Source organism: Podarcis vaucheri, assembly GCF_965113315.1.
Source record: "Podarcis vaucheri genome assembly, chromosome: 7".
NCBI classification, from domain to species: domain Eukaryota; kingdom Metazoa; phylum Chordata; class Lepidosauria; order Squamata; family Lacertidae; genus Podarcis; species Podarcis vaucheri.
Genome location: NC_138765.1, coordinates 25,812,527 through 25,833,587, shown reverse-complemented (window position 1 = coordinate 25,833,587; position 21,061 = coordinate 25,812,527). Strand labels below are relative to the sequence as shown.

Sequence of the window (21,061 nt, the reverse complement as noted above, 5' to 3'; positions counted from 1 at the left end):
AAATTCCAGGAGAGCTCATTGATAAGAAACTGTAGAAATATGGGATGCTGCTGTGGTGCAGGACAGCAATTCTGTACTGTTACCATGGTTACCAATGGGACTTATTTATACATGCATGAGACCAGCCGATCGGTGTTCTTTACTCCTTCCTGTCCTGCTTTTCTTTCTTATCTTAGGTTTATTGTAGCATCTAAAGGTAGGAATGGGGCTGGGATACAATAATGCTTGTGGGGATTTCATTAATTTAAAGCATTTTCACCCTGCACATTAGCCAAAACGGCTCCCAGAGCAGCTTACAAGATCAGTAGCTAGACAGTTCCCGCTCTCATGTTTACTGTTGAAAAGCCTTGGTGTGCAAGGAAAAGGGGATGTGGAGGGAAGAGGGTAAAAGCAAGTTCAAGGCCCAGTACTTAAAGTTGCAGTAATGACCATCTGGGACAGTTCACTTAAACTGATTGAATGCCTGTCTCAATGTGACAGCTGGTCTGAGTGAGAGGAGAGAAAGGAAGGGATAGGAATGGTGTGGAAAGCTTGGAGGAAATGGCATCCCCTTGGTTTTCTTCTGATAATTCACATCCTGACTTAAATTCAGTAGTGCGGCTTGGTATTTTTAGACTTTATGCCTATTACTTTGCTTTGCTCAAAATGTGGTAAGTCAGGTGTGTTGTATTTGGGGGCCCACTTGCTCATGGGGGGGGGGCTGTGGACCTCTGCTCCCAGACATGGAAATAAAGAAACTAGTTGTTGTTTAGTCATTTAGTCGTGTCCGACTCTTCGTGACCCCATGGACCAGAGCACGCTAGGCACTCCTGTCTTCCACTGCCTCCCGCAGTTTGGTCAAACTCATGCTGGTAGCTTCGAGAACACTGTCCACCCATCTCGTCCTCTGTCATCCCCTTCTCCTTGTGCCCTCCATCTTTCCCAACATCAGGGTCTTTTCCAGGGAGTCTTCTCTTCTCATGAGGTGGCCAAAGTATTGGAGCCTCAGCTTCAGGATCTGTCCTTCCAGTGAGCACTCAGGGCTGATTTCCTTAAGAATGGAGAGGTTTCATCTTCTTGCAGTCCATAGATCACTGCCTTGCCGTGGCAAAGGGGCTTGAATAACTCAGAGAAGCTATGAGCTATGCCGTGCAGGGCCACCCAAGATGGACAGGTCATAGTGGAGAGTTTTGACCAAACGTGATCCACCTGGAGCAGGAACCGGCAAGCCACTCCAATATCCCTGCCAAGAAAACTCCATGGACAAAGACAACAGGCATATAAAAGAAACTAGAAGAGGTGGCAAATGCTGGAAAGTGACAGATAGGCCCAGGTTGTCTGCTTTTCCAGAGCTCACTGAGGCCTGATCCGTACATGCAGCAGAATGAGGAGGGAATGAGGTGCTGGAATCCCAGCAAAGGAGAACAAAACCCCACCACGCTGAGTTATGGAACAGGTGGAACCGCAGTGTTATTGATTTACTTTATTTTAATCATTTATATACTGCTTAACTACAATAATCTCTAAGTGGTGTACAAGAAATTAAATACAGAAAAAGAAGAAGGTAAAAATCTGTTAAAACTTTAAAACTGAAGCTCACTTAAAATGTCTGCTGGAATTCTTAAAAGAAGTGTTCATTAGGTGCTGGAAGCTCAACAAAGAAGGAGCCTACCTGAAACCTCCACTGGAAGGGATTTAGGTTAAATCATAGCTGTCAGAGATTAGGGCCCTGCGGGACTTGACATCTTTCCGCAGGGCCTGCAAGACAGAGCTGTTTCGCCAAGCCTTTGGCCAGGGCACAGCCTGACTCCCTCCTTTGGCAATCTTCACAGAACTCTACCCAATGGTTGCCATCAATTTGATTTGAAGTAATTTTTTTAATGAAATGATTTTAAAATGTTGTCTTATTTTATTGTTGTTAGCCACCCTGAGCCCGGCTTCGGCTGGGGAGGGCGGGATATAAATATAAATTTATTATTATTATTAACGTTTCCCTTTTCTAAATGGAAATTCCCTTATTCCGAATAGGATTCGCCGCAGGTAAAGGGAAAAGTTGACAGCTATGGGTTAAATACTGAATCTGGTGGAAAAGAGCCATGCATTTTAGATAGACAGATGGAGGGAGGGGAGAACCACCCTCTTTGTAAGTAGAAAGCTAGTATAGTAGGGTATAGTTAATTTCCTCAATAGGAGCTATGTTGTTGTTGTTGTTGTTGTTGTTGTTGTTGTTGTTGTTGTTGTTATTATTATTATTATTATTATTATTATTATTATTATTATACTTAGCAATTAGTTTTGTCATGGGTGGTATTGAAGAAAGGGCACTCTTCACCTGCAGACTGAAATGATACAGTCCACTCTTCAAGAGTCTACCATTTCCTCTTGCTCCTGTGTGCAGATCAGGCTTAAGAATAAATGTAAGGCAATAGTGGGTGTTAAATTCCCCCCTTCAGCTTTTCTATTTTGGGAGAATTTCATTACCGGGGCTTCCTTTCAGAACAGACCATTTTCCTTTCATCTTTTTTTGTGTAAGCATATCAAAGCTTAATAACAATAACAACAATTACTCTAATTACTACCTTGTTCTCAGTCAGCACCTTTCATCTGTGGATCTCAAACACCAATTAATTAAGGCTCACAACACCTCCATGAGGTAGATATTAATGGTGACAAAGGGCCGAGGGGGCAGTCTGCCTCTGATGTCTGCTCTCTGTAGATGTCTCGGTACGCCTCTGACCTGGATAAGTGCTGTCTCGTATCAGGAAGGATAATTTCCCAGTTCTCCTGATGCTAACTGGGTCGTGGCACTTGATTGGCAGGTTGGTGTTTTTTAAAAAGAAGTTTTTATGTGTTACTTGTGTGCACACACGCAAATCAATACAGTGGTGCCCCGCAAGACGAATGCCTCGCAAGACGGAAAACTCGCTAGACGAAAGAGTTTTCCGTTTTGGAGGTGCTTTGCAAAACGAATCTCCTATGGGCTTGCTTCGCAAGACGACAATGTCTTGCGAGTTCCTGCGGGTTTTTTTTCCTCCCCCCCTTTTCCTAAGCTGCTAAGCTGCTTATCAGCTGATCCGATAAGCCGATAAGCCGCTAAAAGCCGCTAATAGCGCTAATCCATCAATGGGCTTGCTTCGCAAGACGAAAAAACCGCTAGACAAAGAGAATCACAGAACAGATTCTTTTCATCTTGCGAGGCACCACTGTACGTGTCAAGGGTCATCAAGGCATCCAATTTAGATGATACTTGTCTACCAGGAGTTTAGGCCACCTGTAGCGATAGCCAAAATCTGTCCATTTCAGCGTCTCTTTTTTCCAATCTGAGGTTCAGTTCTTCAGTTTCCCACACCTTCACATTCCTGCATCATTTTGCTATTTCCCCCCAAGTAAATTCATCAGTCAATTTATCCTAATATAAATGACTTCTTGAAAGGTATTAATTTAACTGTTGTTTCTTCATCACTGCTGTTGTTGTTAAAAATATTAAAATCCTGGGCGTTACGCCAGGCCACTGTGAAAGGTCCATTTAACTTATAATGTTTTCTGGAAGAATTACTTGCAAAGGGTGATTCAGAGAGAATTATAGGGAGAGCACCCCTAGAAACCTTACTATGCCAATAGCTGAGATCTGGACAGGAATGTGAGGTTAACCCGTTCTATAAAAATGTTAGCTATTAAACATTGTACTCTTTGTACGAGGACTGAAAAAGCCACTTCCATCAAAGATCAGGCCTGGAGAACAAAGCTTTTCATCACATTCATGCCACATCTTATCACCCAAAAGCAGAATATGGGCCTTTTTATACAGTGCATCATTTCTAGAACCTGAAATGTAAGTCTCCTCGGTACTAACCTGTCATTGGATTTGAGTACATGACTGAAGTGAAAATGAATTTGGTCTCTATGGAGCATTTAACTCTAAGACGGGGATGTGGAACCTGTGGCTCTCCAGATGGTTCGAAGTACAACATCCATCATCGCTGTCTGTTGGCTGCACTTGCTGTGACTGATGGGAGTTGGAGTCCAACAACATCTGGAGGCTCACAGTTTCCTGATCCTTGCTTTAAGTCTGTGTGTGTGTGTGTGTGCGCGCGCGTGCGCCACATTCACTGGCCCTATTCCTACAGTCATTTAACAATCAATTCCTTCTCACAGGGAGCTCTGGGAATTGTATCTCTAGGAGAGGAATAGAGGCCTCTTAACAGCTTTCAGCGGGGACGCGGGTGGCTCTGTGGGTTAAACCACAGAGCCTAGGACTTGCTGATCAGAAGGTCGGCGGTTCAAATCCCCGGGACGGGGTGAGCTCCCGTTGCTCAGTCCCAGCTCCTGCCAACCAAGCAGTCCGAAAGCACGTCAAAGTGCAAGTAGATAAATAGGTACCGCTCCGGCGGGAAGATAAACGGCGTTTCCGTGTGCTGCTCTGGTTTGCCAGAAGTGGCTTAATCCTGATGGCCACATGACCCAGAAGCCATATGGTGGCTCCCTCGGCCAATAAAGCGAGATGAGCGCCACATCCCCAGAGTCGGCCACGACTGGACCTAATGGTCAGGGGTCCCTTTAACTTTACCTAACACCTTTCAGCACCCTTAACAAACTACAGCTTCCATAATTCTTTGGGGAAGCCCATGAGTGTTTCAAGCAGTGTCTTGGTGCTTTAAATGTATAGTGTACGTGTGGTCTCTGGTTACTGGAGATCTGGTGTTGGAAATTCACTGTTGACATTGGAAAATCTTTGGGGCTTAAGGAGGGTGGGAGAAGCGACTTCTTCCTGTCACCTCTCCCCACCTCTGTCATGGTTCTGGGGGAAAGAGAGGCAGATGACTTGCAAAAGGAGAGGAAGAGGAAACCACTATACTTAGAAAAGTCTGCGGAAAATGGAGGCCAGTGGAAAGCAGAGAAACATTTGGAATGGGCACTTCTACTGAGTCAGACCCATTGGCCCATCCAGCTCAGTATTGTCTGCACCGGTGTTTTCCAAACTTGGTTCTCCAGCTGTTTTAGGACTACACTTCCCATCATCCATGACCACTGGTCCTGATAGATAGGGATGATGGGAGTTGTAGTCCAAAAACAGCTGGAGGTCCAAGTTTGGAAAACACTGATCTACACTGACTGTCAGTGGCTGTCTAGGATTTCAGGCAGGTCCTTTTTCTAGCCCTACCTGAAGATACCAGGGATTGAAACTGGAACCTTCTCTGCAATGCAATGCAAGGCAGATGTTCTACAGCTGATGAACATCTCCACAAAACTAGAGAACTCTTTGGAAACACCTTGAGTTTTCCCTGAGAATTATCTGAAAAAGCTGGAAAAGAACAAGCCTATTCTGAATCAAGATGATGGGGGATTTAACTGATCTCTAACTCATGCTCTCCTGTCAGCTCTCTTTCGTTCTCTCCCTCTGTATGTGACAAAAAGGGGATTTATCCCTGACCGCATAAAAAAGATATACGCATTAGTAAAACAATGTGAAGAAGGACATGCATCAGATAAATTCATTGAAAAGAATGAATGCATTTATAAACCATTTATGACTTACGGGAATACAAAATATCAAGACGGCATACAACTTTATGTATGATTTTCACCCATATAATTACATAGTTGAAAACGAAATTTGCTTTCTATTATTTGTGTTTCCCCCCATTTTTATGTGAAATACCAACATTAAAGAAGCATTAAATCTGCCTAGCATCAAGCCCCTAACTGGCCACAGAGCTAGGAAACATACCAACCAACAAAGACCTGACGATGACAGTGACATCAACAAGAAAGATGCTAGCAATAAAATGAGCAGTATTCTGGATAAAGCCGGCCACATTATGCCTCTCCACTTTCAAATAAGCCAGGAGATGGGAGATGGATGCACAGAAGCCTGACAGGAAGAGTCAATTGGAGGTTACCCAAATTTAGTGCCAGAACACAAAGGTTCAGTTTACTTGGAAAGAGGACAATGAGGAAATAGAGTGAGCTAGATGGAAGAGAGAAAAGTTAGGCACAAGATCTACAGGCGAGCTTTCCCTGGGATATATTGGGGATTGAAATGTGGAGAAAACGAAGTGAAACCGAAGAACGACACAGAACAAAGGTGGAATTCTTGCTGCTATTTTGTCTCATTCTCTGGAAAGGAGGAGGAAAACCCGGTTAGAAGTCTTGCTACAGAATGTGGCTTGACCAAGCCGGCTGATTGAATTGAAATCTAGTAAGATTTGAAGGGCCAGAGGCTCACCCCTTCAACACGCCAAAGGTTTCTCTGGAAAATATCCTGCATGGGTGGGAGAGGAATTCAGAATAACACTAAGCATATTGCTCCATTAGCGTATGCCAGGGGTCAGCAAACTTTTTCAGCAGGGGGCCGGTCCACTGTCCCTCAGACCTCGTGAGGGGCCGGACTATATTTTGGAGGGAAAAAAATGAACGAATTCCTATGCCCCACAAATAACCCACAGATGCATTTTAAATAAAAGGACACATTCTACTCATGTAAAAACACGCTGATTCCTGGTCTATCTGCAGGCCAGATTTAGAAGGCAATTGGGCCGGATCCAGCCCCTGGGCCTGTAAACATTTCTGCTTGACTGATGCAACCGTCTGTCCCCCCCACTTTCCCTTGTGTACTGTTCCAGGGGTTCTCAAAACTGCACAAGCTAGTTTGTGGGGCTCAAGGTGCGGGGAGAGGAGGAAATCCTCTATTGTGCTAGCAGAAGTCCTTGCGTGGGCTTCTTTTGGTAGGACTTATTAGTTGAATCTGGCACTTTGTTTTTCTCACATCTAGTCCTTTGTGCAGAAGTGCATAAGGACAAAGGATTCCTCCAGATCACTGACATAACTAGCCCAATATTTTCTACTCAGATTAGCAATGGCTCTTCTGGGGCCTTGGCAGAACATTCCTATGTAATGTTTCTCGATCTCTCCCACACCTGCAACCTTATCCTTTACAAACTGGATAGTGAAGGGATTTAATCAGGAAAGTTCTGCATGCAGAGTGTGTGTTCTGTCCCCAGTGTGTTGTGTTCCCTCCTCCAATGCTGTACTTTGGTGATATTGCTGTAACAGGGGAGGCTCCTGCTTTCCACTGCTGAGGTTGGGATGGTCTGGCTTATAGCCAAAACAACATAAGAAGGGACCAATGATCCATTTTCTTAAATAATATTTTTAATTGAGTTTTACATTGCACATTTCAATTCCAACATTAAACACCATCATTTAGGATTCCCTGAATCCTTAGACTCCCCTCCACCCTTCCAAGGTTACCATTTTCAATCTTTTTCAACTGCTTCACATATTTTCTCTATTAAATAATCTATTTTTTGCCTCAGCTTTTAGTACAAGCGTTAATCAAATCATGCCAAAGTGTTTAGTTGTTTACAGTGTTCTCTTAAGTACATTGTGAATTTTCCCCATTCCTTCTTAAAGTTCCTCTCTTCCTGGTTTCTGATTTTCCCGGTCATTTTTGCCATTTTGGTGTAGTCCATTATCTTCATCAGCCATTCGTCTCTAGTCAGGACTTTATATTCTTTCCATCTCTGGGCCAGTAGTATCTGTGCTTCTGTCGTCACATACATAAATAATCATTTCTGCTCCTTTGCTATCTCTGCACCTAAAATTCCTAACCAAAAAGCCTCTGTTTCCCCCCCACAAATATTATTTCAAACATTTTCCCCCCAACTCATTATATATCATCTACCAGAATGCTTTTGTTATCTTGCACGTCCACCAGACCAATGACCCATCTTGTCCAGCATCCTGGACTTACACTGGCCAGCCAAATGCCTATGGGAGACCTGCAAACAGGACCTGACCACAAGAGAACTCTCCCCTCCTGCTGTGTCCACAACCAGTATCCAACAACCAGTAGAACATAGCCCTCATGCCCAGTAGCTGTTGATAGAGAACTCAAGCACAGGGCCTCTCTCTCTCTCTTCCACTCCTCATCATAATGATGTGCCATTTTGCTAGCACTGAATATTCAAGCACTGCTCTGGATAGGAAGACCAAATCCTCACTATGTAAAGACGCTTCCGCAGGGAAGTACATAGACCTTGTGTGTTCCACCCATAATTTGCAATTAACTCCACTTTACAAGTTCAGAGTAAATACCAACATTAATCAAGGGGAAATTGTTTAGTTTCTCATCCAGAGTTTTATCATAAGACTTTACAGCTCCGGGTTACATTGTAATTAATCTCCCCAATTTTGTCGTCATTTTTTCCTCTCCTTCTCTTAAGCTTCAAGTATTTGCAATTAACCTGAAGGAGCTTGTTCCTGTTGAAGACTCAATTGGGTGGAGGATATTAGTGGGCTTAATTTCAGTGCCACCAAATCCCTGTGTAACAGCTCTGGCTCTGTGGATAGCTCATGCACCAGCAGAGTGTACAGGCAGCCTTGAAAGTTAGCCATGAACATTGTCGAAGATGGTTCTCGAACAACGGTGGGGGAGGGAATAAAGGTTGCATAGGAGACTTTAACAGCTGTATAAATGAAGGCAAGATTCAACAGACAACTTAAGAACAGTTGTTTTCCTTACAGGCAAACTTTTCAAATTTAACCCATTACTTTTACAATTAATTGACTGAAAAAAAAACCAATTAATTAGCTAAAATTAGGATGGTGATTTAGTCTTCATGCATGCACAGAAAACTACAGCAACATCATTAAGGAAAACCCGGTTTACATATTAGATATAATATTCTGATTAGTTGAAATTTTTATTTTATTTTTGTTTGTTAAAATATGAGCACCTCCAGGGGAAATACAATGCTAATAATACACACACACACATACACACACACACACACAGAGAGAGAGAGAGAGAGAGAGAGAGAGAGAGAGATAAATACAAACAAACACCAAATATTCATAGAATCATAGTTGGAAGGGACCTTTCTTGTAACTTGAAGCCATTGTCTTGAGTCCTCCCTTCAAGAGCAGGAGAAAACAAGCATGCTCCCTCTTCCGTGTGACAGCCCTTAAGATATTTGAAGATGGCTATCCTCCCAGTCTCCTCTTTTCCTTGAGATATTTGAAGATGGCTATCCTCCCAGTCTCCTCTTTTCCAGGCTAAACATATCCAGCTCTTTCAAGCATTCCTTGTGAGGCTTGCTTTCCAGACCCTTGATCATCTTGGTTGCCCTCCTCTGCACACATTCCAGCTTGTCAACATCCTTCTTAAAACTGTGGCACCAAGAATTGGTCACTGTATTCCAGGTGTGGTTTGACCAGGGCAGAACAGAGTGGTACTATTACTTCTCTTAGTTGGGACATTATACTTCTGTTGATGATTCACTGTAATTCAAATCAGAATATGACCAGGTAATCCAAATATGCTTAAAAGCTACCATGGGGCTTTGTTCAGAAACAAAGAAAAGCTAAGGCCAATGAAAAGGTTTTCGGCATACTTGAGAATTGCGAGGATATTAGTGTATGCAGTGCATTATGTCCCTCTTATTGGTTGTTGCCAGACGGACATCACCAAGTGGTAGCACAACCAAGATGTCCTCTGAAGGTGATCACAGTGACTGGATGGGTCAGTATGGAAGAAGATGGTCTTTCAGGTGGCCTTCTCCCAAACCACTTACAAATTAATGATAAAACTGTTGAGGTTTGTGAGAAACTGCAGCTTTGAAGTGGACAATTAGTGAGTTGGCAAGAAGCCAAGTGAAGCAAGAGTACGTGAGAAAGTCTGCTTGGAGATAGAGAAGCCTAGCAAGAGGTGGTGATTGGCTACACGCTTTCCCTTATAAGCAGCATGACACAGTAGTTTGGTGTTGGAGTTCAGAGGTTGGTGTGTTGAGTTTGAATCAAGTTTGTGAATATAGCAACTTGTACAAAGCTGTGCTATACTCTGTATATAATGAAAGCAAATACAAATCAAGTTACTGTTCAGCAAGTTATGTTCCTGAGTTGTCATCCTGGACTACATGGACTAAGCAGCCGGCAGCAGAGTTTTGGTTGAGATCCATCAACAAAAACCTCAAACCTGGTAAATTGGCAGCCAGTGGAGGTCCTTCTTCAAAGGTGCTGCATGCCCAGGGCTAGGTGTACCACTCAACAGCAACCTAGTTGCAGCATTCTGCACTGGCTGCAGCTCCTGGACCAAGAATAATGGCAGCCCCATCTAGAGTACATTACAGTAACTAGTGTGTGAGGTTACCAATGCGTGGGTAACTGTGGCTAGGCTATCCCTGTCCAGGAATGACTGTAGAGATAACCAAATATTCACCTGATAGTCCTAACTAATATCAAAGTAGGTGTTAACGATTAGCCTTTTTCATTTCCAAAGGAAGGAGAGCAACCCTTCCTTCAAAGGCAAAGGCTGAGTCTCTCCAATTTCCCTGTGTCCAGCTCTGCATTCCTAACCTATTTTTCTCAACTTGCAATTTCCCCTGCTGCTTTTAACCACACGATAATTGCTCCAGCTGTTTTCTTCTTGTACCCGCATACAGTTACTCCAGCTGTGCTTTTTGCTGTACTGTAAGCGCTCCAGCTGCTTTTCTGATTAACAAGACTTTCTTCTTATCCTTTGAGTTGAATATGATGTCTAATATAGTGTGCTGTCTATGCTTCTCGGGGGATCGATACATCTTTGTCTGAGCAGGGTGATACTGAAAATTGTACATGTCTGTTTCAATTATTTGCCTATCCAATTTATCTAATGTGGCTATCTGAATCTGCCCAGGACTGCTTTATGAAGCTCTTTCTCTGATATATTGCTTTTGTCCTGGAGTGTTCATTAGAAATTCATGTTTTTGTAGGTTGGTTAAATCTTTTTCATGTTAAAAACAATCAGATGGAAAAGTAGTTTTGATCTGAAGGTGGGGAGGAGGCTATTAAAACACCCCTGTTTTGTTGATATATATATATCATTAGAACTGCTAAAGTGCAGGCAAAGTGATGTACTCTGTTGTCATTTTTGCAGTCTTCAAATTCTGTGATTATGACTCCAGCAACCAAATTAGGCTGGTTTCTCTTACTTCTACACAATTGTGCCTGCACAGAAGACTCTTTGACACATTACAGCAGAATATGCATTTGCATCGTTCTGCCATAAGTTGACCTCATCTGTTCTGTAACATTTGAAGGACGTTTGCTTGCCTGAATATGTGGCAATCAAGTGCCCAGTAACCTCAGCCACTTGCAGCTCCCAGGGGTGTCCTTACTGCAGGCGGCCGGACATACAAATGGTTTCAAATGTTTCAGAAGCAGCACAATCTACCCAGAGTATGCCAATACGGTATGAGCTTCTGTAGAAAAACATCAACAAATATATTGGATGAACTGGAACAGTGGAGCTGGTTTTTATTGCATACCAGAAATGTGACCTGCAAAAACATATCACACTGTGAAGTGCTCCTGTTCAGGAATTTAGCCAATAAATCATGTCCTTGCCCAGAATATTCCATTTCCCTCTCAGCTTTTTGTCCCAACCACCAACATTCAGTTAGCATTCCATGGGCAGTGAGGAAGCTTAGCCGTTATTGGGCTACCCTGGGGTTTTGTGTTGGAGTTGAATTTTTGCCCCCTTTTTTTCCATCTCACAAATAATTTTTGTGTCTCTTCAAACATTGTGGGTTCTCCTAAACACATTGAAACCTCCGTCTTAATTCCAAATTTTGGTCAAAATTATTCTGGTATTACCTGTGCACACTTTTAGATGGAATGATAGGTCCAGTGATGGCAATGGTGGTGTCAAGGCTGGTGACACAATCTTCTCTTGTAGATTATACCCTATTGGCAGTGATATGTACTGAAAGAAAACCAGCTCATTCCTTAGCTTCTAAGGATCAAATTGGGTATTATTTTAAATCCATGGGTGTATTTCACATTTTTTAAAAATTGTGTCTCAACTAAAAAGTCCCAAATGCTGTAACTTTTCTTCATAGGGGATCCATATAACCCCAATGAGGTGTTGGGGAGTGGAAGATGTCAGTTGAGTAGGGTATCCTCCTTCTCTGGGGGCCATATATGTATTGGCAAAGGAGCACTCCTCCACCAGTAATTGCAAAGCAAAACCAGAGACAAAGAGCAAGCTTTTTCCCCCAGAGACTCTGTGGGGTGCCTGAAACGAGTGCCCCTTTCCTTCTGGGTAAGGCTCCTCTGAGCTTCCTTCCCTGTAAGATTGACCCTTTCATCATCAAACTGGCTGCCAGCTGCAGGAAACTTTGTAAAATTTTGTGTGTGTGCCAGCAGGGCATCTCAAAAGCTTGAGCTGCTCTCAGGCCAACCCCTTTCTGAGTTATTCGCTTCCTACAGAGATCAATGATACGGATAAAAAAAAGAGGCAGCGCTGCTGTCATTTGAGCCCTCAAAGGTTGTTCCAAAACATTAAATAATGGAAGCATTTCCCATTAGGAGATGGAACGGTTCATTAGCAGGCAGACCTCTGCTGCCCAGACCGATCCTCCCAAGCAGATGGGAGCTTTCCAGGGGCGAGTGGCTCTTCTTCAATTGAATTTGCCATTCTGACACTGCAGACAGTCCCAGCCTACATCCTTTTGCAGGTCCTGTGTCTTTCTTAGTGTTTACATCTGGAAGGTGATGGGTTGGGGGGGGGAGCTTTCAAGGCACCTTTAAGGAAGACAACAGAGATCTGCAGGCAGTGGTGAGAGGTAGAATTGCTTTTTGTTGGCATTCTGTGACCGGGGTGGAGGAAGGGGTGTGTGTGGTAGGGGTGGGCCACCCAAGGTGTCACCACTGAGGGGTGTGACAAAATGCCAGGTGGCACTCACCGCAGGGCCTGGGAGTGACGCGGTGGCTTGGGCACCCGCAGGCTCCGCGCTGCCCCAAACGGTCCGCCCACGGCCTCCCCCTCAGCTGTAGGGCAGAGGCCCCGCGGAGCGTCCTGCCCCATCTCGCCCCGATGCTGCTGGTGTGATTAGTATAAATCACATGAGATGTCTGAGAAGAGTGTGGGAACGGAAGACTGTCTTATCTCTTCCGTCTGAGCGTGTTATTGTAACTGTATTTTCACTTTTGCAGTATGCAACAGTTGTTGTTCTGCCAGAGCTTGGAGAACACAGACGTGATTATGGATTGTCTGTATAGGATCTAAATAAAATGTAGTTTAGATCTACAGATGTTTCTTTCTTCTTGCTGGGTGATGCTAGAAGACTTGTGTGCACTTTTCAGATGAAAAGTGTCACAGAAAAGCACTCTGAAGATGAAAGGGCATGCCATTCCAGAGACGTGCCTACCGGGAGACGCTCAGAGGTCTGGGGGGGGGTGTCTCAATTTTCCCCAGAGCATTTTTCCAACAGCCCCACCCCCGCGGGCGGCTGGCCCTGCCCCTAGCGCCCGATCAACTTGCTCTTCCATTGTCTGCGACGTCAGAGCAGCTCAGCTGATTAGAGACTTCACTGCTGCAAGCAGAGTACAATGTAAATTACTCATTTAGTCCAAACTCAGCACCTGCTAGAGCTATTTTCTCTTCCCTCCCTTGCACCTTCCAGGTCCTAAGTACAGGGGCCAATGAAGAATGGCAATGGAATCTTATTTCAGTCTTGGGAAAGTGACTTTCACTGCTCCTGAGGGCAGCAGGCTAGTTAGGGGTGTGGACAGCAGGCTGCATGGCACACACAAATCTGTTCTCCAGCTGAAGGATACAATCAGGGGGATGCTGCCATAACACTGCTGCCCAGTATCTGCTGCATGAGTTAAGGCCAGCTCTGTTTACAGGTCACACCCACCATTTGAAGCACATTCCATCCCCCGAAGAATCCTGGGTAATGTAGTTTACCCCTTACAGAGCGACAGCCCCCAGCATTTTAACAAACTACAGTTCCCAGGATTCTTAGGGATGACAATGGACCACATCACTTTGAATTAGTTTCAATGTGCTTAAAATGTGTGGTGTGGGTATGAACATAATCTTATGTCTGTGTAATTGGAAGCAATTCTCACGGAGACTTTTCAGTTATATTTGCAATTTTTGGAAGTCTAATTGACACCAAAATAAGCACCGATGAATCAACAAACTGAATTAGTGAAATAAAGTCTCTGGTTTTTTTTTGTTTCGGTGGGGTGAGGATTTCATGAAAGCGTTTATCTGGGTCAATTGCATGAATTTTTGGTTGAATCACTGTTTTGCACAAGCTCTAGAATCCAGACATAGTTGCCAAGTATTATTTTTATTAACATTTCTCAGATGCCTTTTACAAGCCAGTCTCAGGGTGACCTACAAACAATACTAAAGATACAAAAGGCTTTAAGCATAAGAACAGCGAACAATGGTTTATCTGTACAATACTAAAACCACCCCAGCGAAGTGCCTAAATCATCACCCACACAGTAGCAGATGCCACTCAACAATTAGCGAGCATTCTATCACATACCATGGCATTGCTTTCCTAGAATGCAAGGTGATTAGGAACTCTCTTTTTTTAAAAAAGGGGGGGAAGTCTTCTATTTCTACTTAAAAGATGCCAAAGGACAGCAGTATTTGTAGTGCATCGTGTCAACCTCTACAGGTAATGCAAACAAGGTGGAATATCCTGAAAATTGGTTCCTTTGTGCCTTCTCAGTTTTGATTCCTCAAGTGCATCCCAGACACTTGTAATAAAATGGAGCATTTGCATAGTGCTGAGCACAGATGAAGACTGCACATCTGTTTACATGCGCAAATACATATATCTGCCCCAAAGGTTTCCATAATTTAATAAGTGCTTTGTGTAGGGCACCTCACCTCGGATTAAATTAGCTTGTAAATCAGGTGGAAATGCTTTATTTGCATGATGGGCTTTTGCTTTTTATTCCCCCCTACTTGTTTTGCAGTGAATTAGCTTGTCCTCCTTACCTCGCCAAATAATACAATCTACAAGAGCACGGCAGAAATTAGCAATTGATATTTAGAGTGCCGTTATCAAGTGGAAAGTAGGCGATGCCTATCTGTAGTACCTAAGGCAGGGCAAAGGTCCCAATGGTCACAACACTAATGAGGATTTGGGAACTGGTTGCTGTTATTTGTTCAGAAGACAAAGACAGATTAAAGAAACATAGCGAAAGAACATATAAAAGGTTATAGTTAAAAATCCATTAAACTTTCTATAGAATTAAAACGTATCAATTAGAATGCAGATAGTAAACACCAACAACACACACACACACACACACACACACACACACACACACACACACTTAAGAGTCCTTTCCTTAAAAGCAGTCAATTCACAAAAACCTGCCAGTGGAAGAACAAAAAGAAGGGAGCCGGTCTAGCCTCTCTAGGAAGGGAGTAACAAAGCCTGGGAGCAGCCACCGAGAAGGTCCAATCCTGCATCCCCAACATATGTGCCTGTAAGAGTGGCAGGACTGAGAGAAGAGACTCCCCAAAAGATCTCAGAGCCCAGGAAGTCCATGCGAGAGTATATAGTCCTTCCGAATGCCTGGGTTCTACACAAAGTTCTTCCTCCCAGCTTGCTACTGTCTCAACAGTTTCAATGAACTGTTCCAAACCACTGGATTATTTCTTACTTTTTTAATGTAGGGAAACATTGTTGGTGTTGTTTTTTAGTCGTTTAGTCGTGTCTGACTCTTTGTGACCCCATGGACCAGAGCACGCCAGGCACTCCTGTCTTCCACTGCCTCCCACAGTTTGGTCAAACTCATGCTGGTAGCTTTGAGAACACTACCCAACCATCTCATCCTCTGTCGTCCCCTTCTCCTTGTGCCCTCCATCTTTCCCAACATCAGGGTCTCATGAGGTGGCCAAAGTACTGGAGCCTCAGCTTCAGGATCTGTCCTTCCAGTGAGCACTCAGGGCTGATTTCTTTAAGAATGGATAGGTTTGTTCATTCTTGCAGTCCATGGGACTCTCAAGAGTCTCCTCCAGCACCATAATTCAAAAGCATCAATTCTTCGGCGATCAGCCTTCTTTATGGTCCAGCTTTCACTTCCATACATCACTACTAGGAAAACCATAGCTTTTACTATACGGACCTTTGTTGGCAAGGTGATGTCTCTACTTTTTAAGAAACATTTACAACACCCCAATTCTGACATCAAATATCACTTTCAGATATTTCAAATATCACTTTCAAACACCACCTTGTGTTTATGCCTTGTTAAAGGTGTGATTCCACCTTCTCCATATTTGCATTCATTAATTTGGCAACCAGCTGACATCCACTGATGAAAAACCAATTTAATTAGAGATAGCCTAGGAAAGTGTCACTGCACTGTAGGTATCAACAGTTCAAAATGCACCTCAGCAGGTGCTTTGTGTGCCGGTGCACTGCATGATGCTTTAGGGAAAGGCTCATTGGTGGAGCATTGTCCCAGGTTCCATCCCTGGCATCTCCAGGTAGGACTAAGAAAGACCTCTACTTTGACACCCAGGAGAACTGCCAGTCAGTGTGGACAATACAGTCCAATGGCCTATATATTTCCCACTTGGTAGAAAGCAACTTCCTAATGTTTCTCTATTTAGGAATATTCTATATTTAGTATTCAGGCACATGCAGTTAGGTGCTTCAGTGATCCATTGTGTTCAGATGTGTGTGCCCTAGAGGCAAAATGAATTACTCACTTATTTGAGACATTATTTGAGACATTCTGGGGATCCTACTACAAGCAGGGACCTTGTATAGTGATCTGGAATGGCAGGCTGTGAACCGCGTTAGATGTTTGCACATTGCAGACAAGATCCATCCACTCCCTGTTCACAAGATTTCAGATCCCGGGGAGATAGCAGGACCTGCTATCCCGTTGATCGCCAGGTTTGATTCAGATGATCTGATTGGCTCCCTCACTGCTCCATGTGAGTCCCTCCCGAAGTTGCGTGCTTGGTGGAAGAGAATGACCATCTCAGATAGAAGGAATGTACTGTTCTTTGGGCTAGAAATGTAACAATGAATTCAAAATAATAAATGGGGATGGTTGGACAGCCGCTTTCACTAGTCTGTCTGTGCAAATCCTATTCCTTTGACTTGTTCTTATGCATGGCTTTCAAAGTGGATTATACAAATTTGTGGAGGACATTGCTCTCAACAGCTGCTAGCCACAATGGCTATGTTTTACCTCCAGTGTCAGAGGCGTTATGCCTCCAAATACCTATTGCTGGGAATCTATCTCAGGAGGTCAGAGACCTGTTGACACTCATGCCCAGCTTGCATTCCTCTGTTGGGCATCTGGTTGGTTACTGGGAGAACAGGGTGCTGGATTAGACAGGCAATTGAACCGATCCAGCAGGGCTCTTGTTATGCTCTTACGTTTTACACTGGAATATTTAAGACTGGGCCAAAGAACACACAACCCTAACTTTTTTTAAAAAAAGATAAAATTAAGAATAATATTTCATTTCCAGGGACCATTCAGCTTGGCTCCGGCAGACAGATTACAGACCTCCAGCCTTTGCAATCCAACCGCAGAGTCTGACAAAGCCCCCGTGATCACAATAAAGTGAATTATAGCTTTAATGCAAGCAGTATTATTCACATAACCGCTAAAGCCTGTTTCTGCCGAGGTGGTTTTGAATAATGCTTTTGGACTTCCCCATCCTGCTGTTTGTACCTTGCCCCTGCCCCTGTCTGTGGAGTCGAAGGGCTTTGCTTCTCTCTCTCCCCCTTCTGCTTTTCCTTCTCCTAAAGAGAATATAATCGCTCGATTCTGCCTAAAATTAGAGGCTGCTGTAAAGCTTGTGTGGCAGATGATACTGTTTGTGAATAGTGATCTTTGCAAAGCAATTGCCTGGTCTGTTCCTCCTTAATGACATCCTTGAGAAAGGGGAATGAAAGGCGGGCTGGGGGAATCTGTGCTAAATCAGTGAATATTGATCCTAGTTATGGCTCTTTTGCTTGTTGTTTGTCATTGTTATTATTGTGGGTTGTTGATAATTAGAGGGAATGACAGGGCTCCACTAATCCAGCCAAATTGCCGGGAGATTAGAGATTTACACAAGGCCCCCATCAGTGGGTGTTGGAGCAGCTGGTTACGAAAACTCCAGGCCTGAGTAAATGGCAGCCATTCCATCCTTCCTGGCAGAGTATGGTGTGTTTGCAGAAGCCTAATGCCAGGTGCTACTGTGAACCATCAGGACTGGGTTCACAAGGGAGGGGGGATAACAAATTGATTAATATGGATTGAGGCCCATGTCAAAAACATCTGAGAGAAGGTACAGTGAGGGCTAGCTCCATGTGAAGCCCCCTTCCCAACATCATTCACCATCACTGACCCCTGAAGGATTGTCAGCTGCAGATAGAAACACTACAAACTACAGAGGGCGATAGCAATCTGCCTGCCATTTTACATTTCCCACAATGCATTTTGGGGGAAAGGCCATAGCTCAGTGCTGGAACACCCATCTTGCATGTAAAAGGTCGCAGGTTCAATTCCTGGCATCTTCGGGTAGCTCTAGGACCATCTCCCTGCCTGAAAACCTGGAGAGCCATGTTGGTCAGTGTAGAAAATACTGAACTTGTTGAGCTCAGTGTAAGACAGCTTCCTCTCTGTTTGTATGTTGGTGTTGTGTCCCTCCAGATCACTGTCAGAAATTCACAGTGGCAGCTTGTCTTCTGAGGCTCAGTCACCACTGTCAGTTGGCTCTGCCAGGGCTAGAGAAATGGGTGAGGGACAATATCCATGTAATTGGCCTTGCCCAGAGCACATGGACTTTCAAAGCTGTCCAAGGGTGCTGGGTTTTGGTGGTGGCCCTGTCTCTGGGGGCCCTTGGGCAAGAGACACACTGCAGGAACCCTTCTAGAGCTCACCCAGCTGGTACTGGGTGTTGCTGGTACTGCTGCCTGTTCCACTGACTTCTTCCTTTAGGTCAGGGTTGTGGAGACTTTTTCAGCCTGAGGGCTGCATTCTCTCTTAGACATCCTTCTGTGGGGCGTGCCAGGGACTGAAGGAAACTGGAGTCCTGAAACATCTGGATGGCAGCACAGGTCCCTTAATCCCAGTCTAGATCACACTAGGAAGCTTCCTCCTGCCAAATCAGAAAATGGGTCCATCTAGCTCAGGATTGTCTACACTGACTGGCAGGGGACACTCCCAGCCTTATCTAGAGATGCCAGGAATTGAACATTCAATATAGATGCTCTTTCACAGAGCTATGCAGCTCACTGTCTGACCTAATTGGTGTAGCAGGACAAAACTGAGCGCTGGGATCCAACTGGGGGTTGCGTGCATCAGACCCTTCCTGACACTGCTCAGATATGCAGCCTCCTCCTTCTCATCTCTCCTCATCCTCTCCTGTCTTGCCTTTAGTTAGCGGGTTGACTGCCTTGGCTCAGCAAAAGGCAATTAAGCCGTCCCCATAAAATAAACATGAGCGAGAGTCGCCTGCCGATTCACCAGGCATGTATTTGCCTGAGTGCTAATTTGTGGAGGATTGAGGGCTCAGTCTGCAGTGATCAACCCAGAGTGCTCTGGATTATGCAAACGCAGTCCGGTAATGGTGTGATTTCTCCCTCCTCTGGTTGCTGAAATTTATGTTCGCAACCTAAGTTGACAGGGAAGTTTCATTCCTTGGATCAAGATGACTTTCCCACAGCCTGTGTGATGTAATGGGTACAGCAGTGCTAGCCAATGTTGGACTACAACTCCAATCATCCCTGGCCACTGGGCGTGATAGCTGGGGTTGATGGGGCTTGTAGTCCTACAATGTATGGAGGACACCGTGTTGGCTATCCTGGGTTAGTGTCTGACTAGGAGCGGCAGGACTTGGGTTCAAATGTCTGCTCAACTCCACAGCTCACTGGGTGACTTTGAGGTGACCATCTCTCTCAGTCTAACCTACTTGGCAAGGTAACTGAGTCAATAAATTCCAGGGGCAAAGGGAGAACCTGTCTGTTGCACTTGGAAGATGGTGTGTGTGTTTTGGAAACATGGTTGAATGCTTATGGATAGTAGAATCTCAAGTGTCTCTGTAGAGTCCTCATATGAAGTTTCAGAGTCATGTTGCTTCTGGGTCCTATCTTTGCCACAGGATGTTGCAACAACAACAACAACAACAATTTATTTATACCCCGCCCACTCTGGGCAGCTTCCAATGGGATATTAAAATACAATAACCTATTAAACATTACAAGCTTCCCTAAACAGGGCTGTCTTCAGATGTCTTCTAAAAATCTGGTAGTTGTTTTTATCTTTGACATCTGGTGGGAGGGTGTTCCACAGGGCGGGTGCCACTACCGAGAAGGCCCTCTGCCTGGTTCCCTGTAACTTAGCTTCTCTCAGTGAGGGAACCACCAGAAGGCCCTTGGCGCTGGACCTTAATGTCCAGGCAGAATGATGGGGGTGGAGACGCTCCTTCAGGTGTACCGGACCAAGGCTGTTTAGGGCTTTAAAGGTCAACACCAATACTTTGAATTGTGCTTGGAAACTTACCGGGAGCTAGTGTAGGTGTTATATGGTCTCAGTAGCCACTCCCAGTTACCAGTCTAGCTGCCGCATTCTGGATTAGTTGTAGTTTCTGGGTCACCTTCAAAGGTAGCCCCACATAGAGCGCATTGCAGTAGTCCAAGCGAGAGATAACTAGAGCATGTACCACTCTGGCGAGACAGTCTGCTGGCAGGTAGGTTCTCAGCCTGCATACCAGATGGAGGTGATAAACAGCTGCCCTGGACATAGAATTGACCTGCACCTCCATGGACAGCTGCAAGTCCGAACTGACTCCCATTTCAAAGAATGTCCAACTCAGCATGCAAGACAAGTTGTTGGAGGATACGCCTATCATTTCCCAGTAGCCACAATGGTTATGTTCTACCTTCACTGTCAAAGGCAGTACCCTTGAACACTAGTTGACCACTGTGAGAACTGGACTAGATGAGTCTTTGACCTGTTCCAGCAGGGCTCTTCTTATGTCCTTAAGCACACTTTGTGCATGTGGAATCTTGCCATCATTCCATGACTCCCTTCGGTGTTCTGACTGCTGGATTCCAATGCTGGGGAAGATCCATGGTATATCCCTCCCAGGAACACACAGTCTCAGCAAACAGATGGTGTGCGTGTATGCTTGGGTGGACTGGGGGCTGTGTATTTTAAATACTGCCTCATTAATATATAATGACCAACATATGGAAAGCTTAACAGAGCGCTGGGATGGAACTCGGAATGGAACATTGCCCATTTGGGGGTGCAGTTGTGCCCCATG

At 44.5% G+C, this 21,061-nt stretch overlaps 1 protein-coding gene across 7 annotated transcripts in view; it reads left to right on the top strand.

The window, feature by feature from the left end:
- The window catches only part of PTPRU (protein tyrosine phosphatase receptor type U), a 381,886-nt gene that overhangs the window by 225,328 nt on the left and 135,497 nt on the right, over positions 1 to 21,061 (top strand). The gene's annotated exons all lie outside the window — the stretch shown is intronic.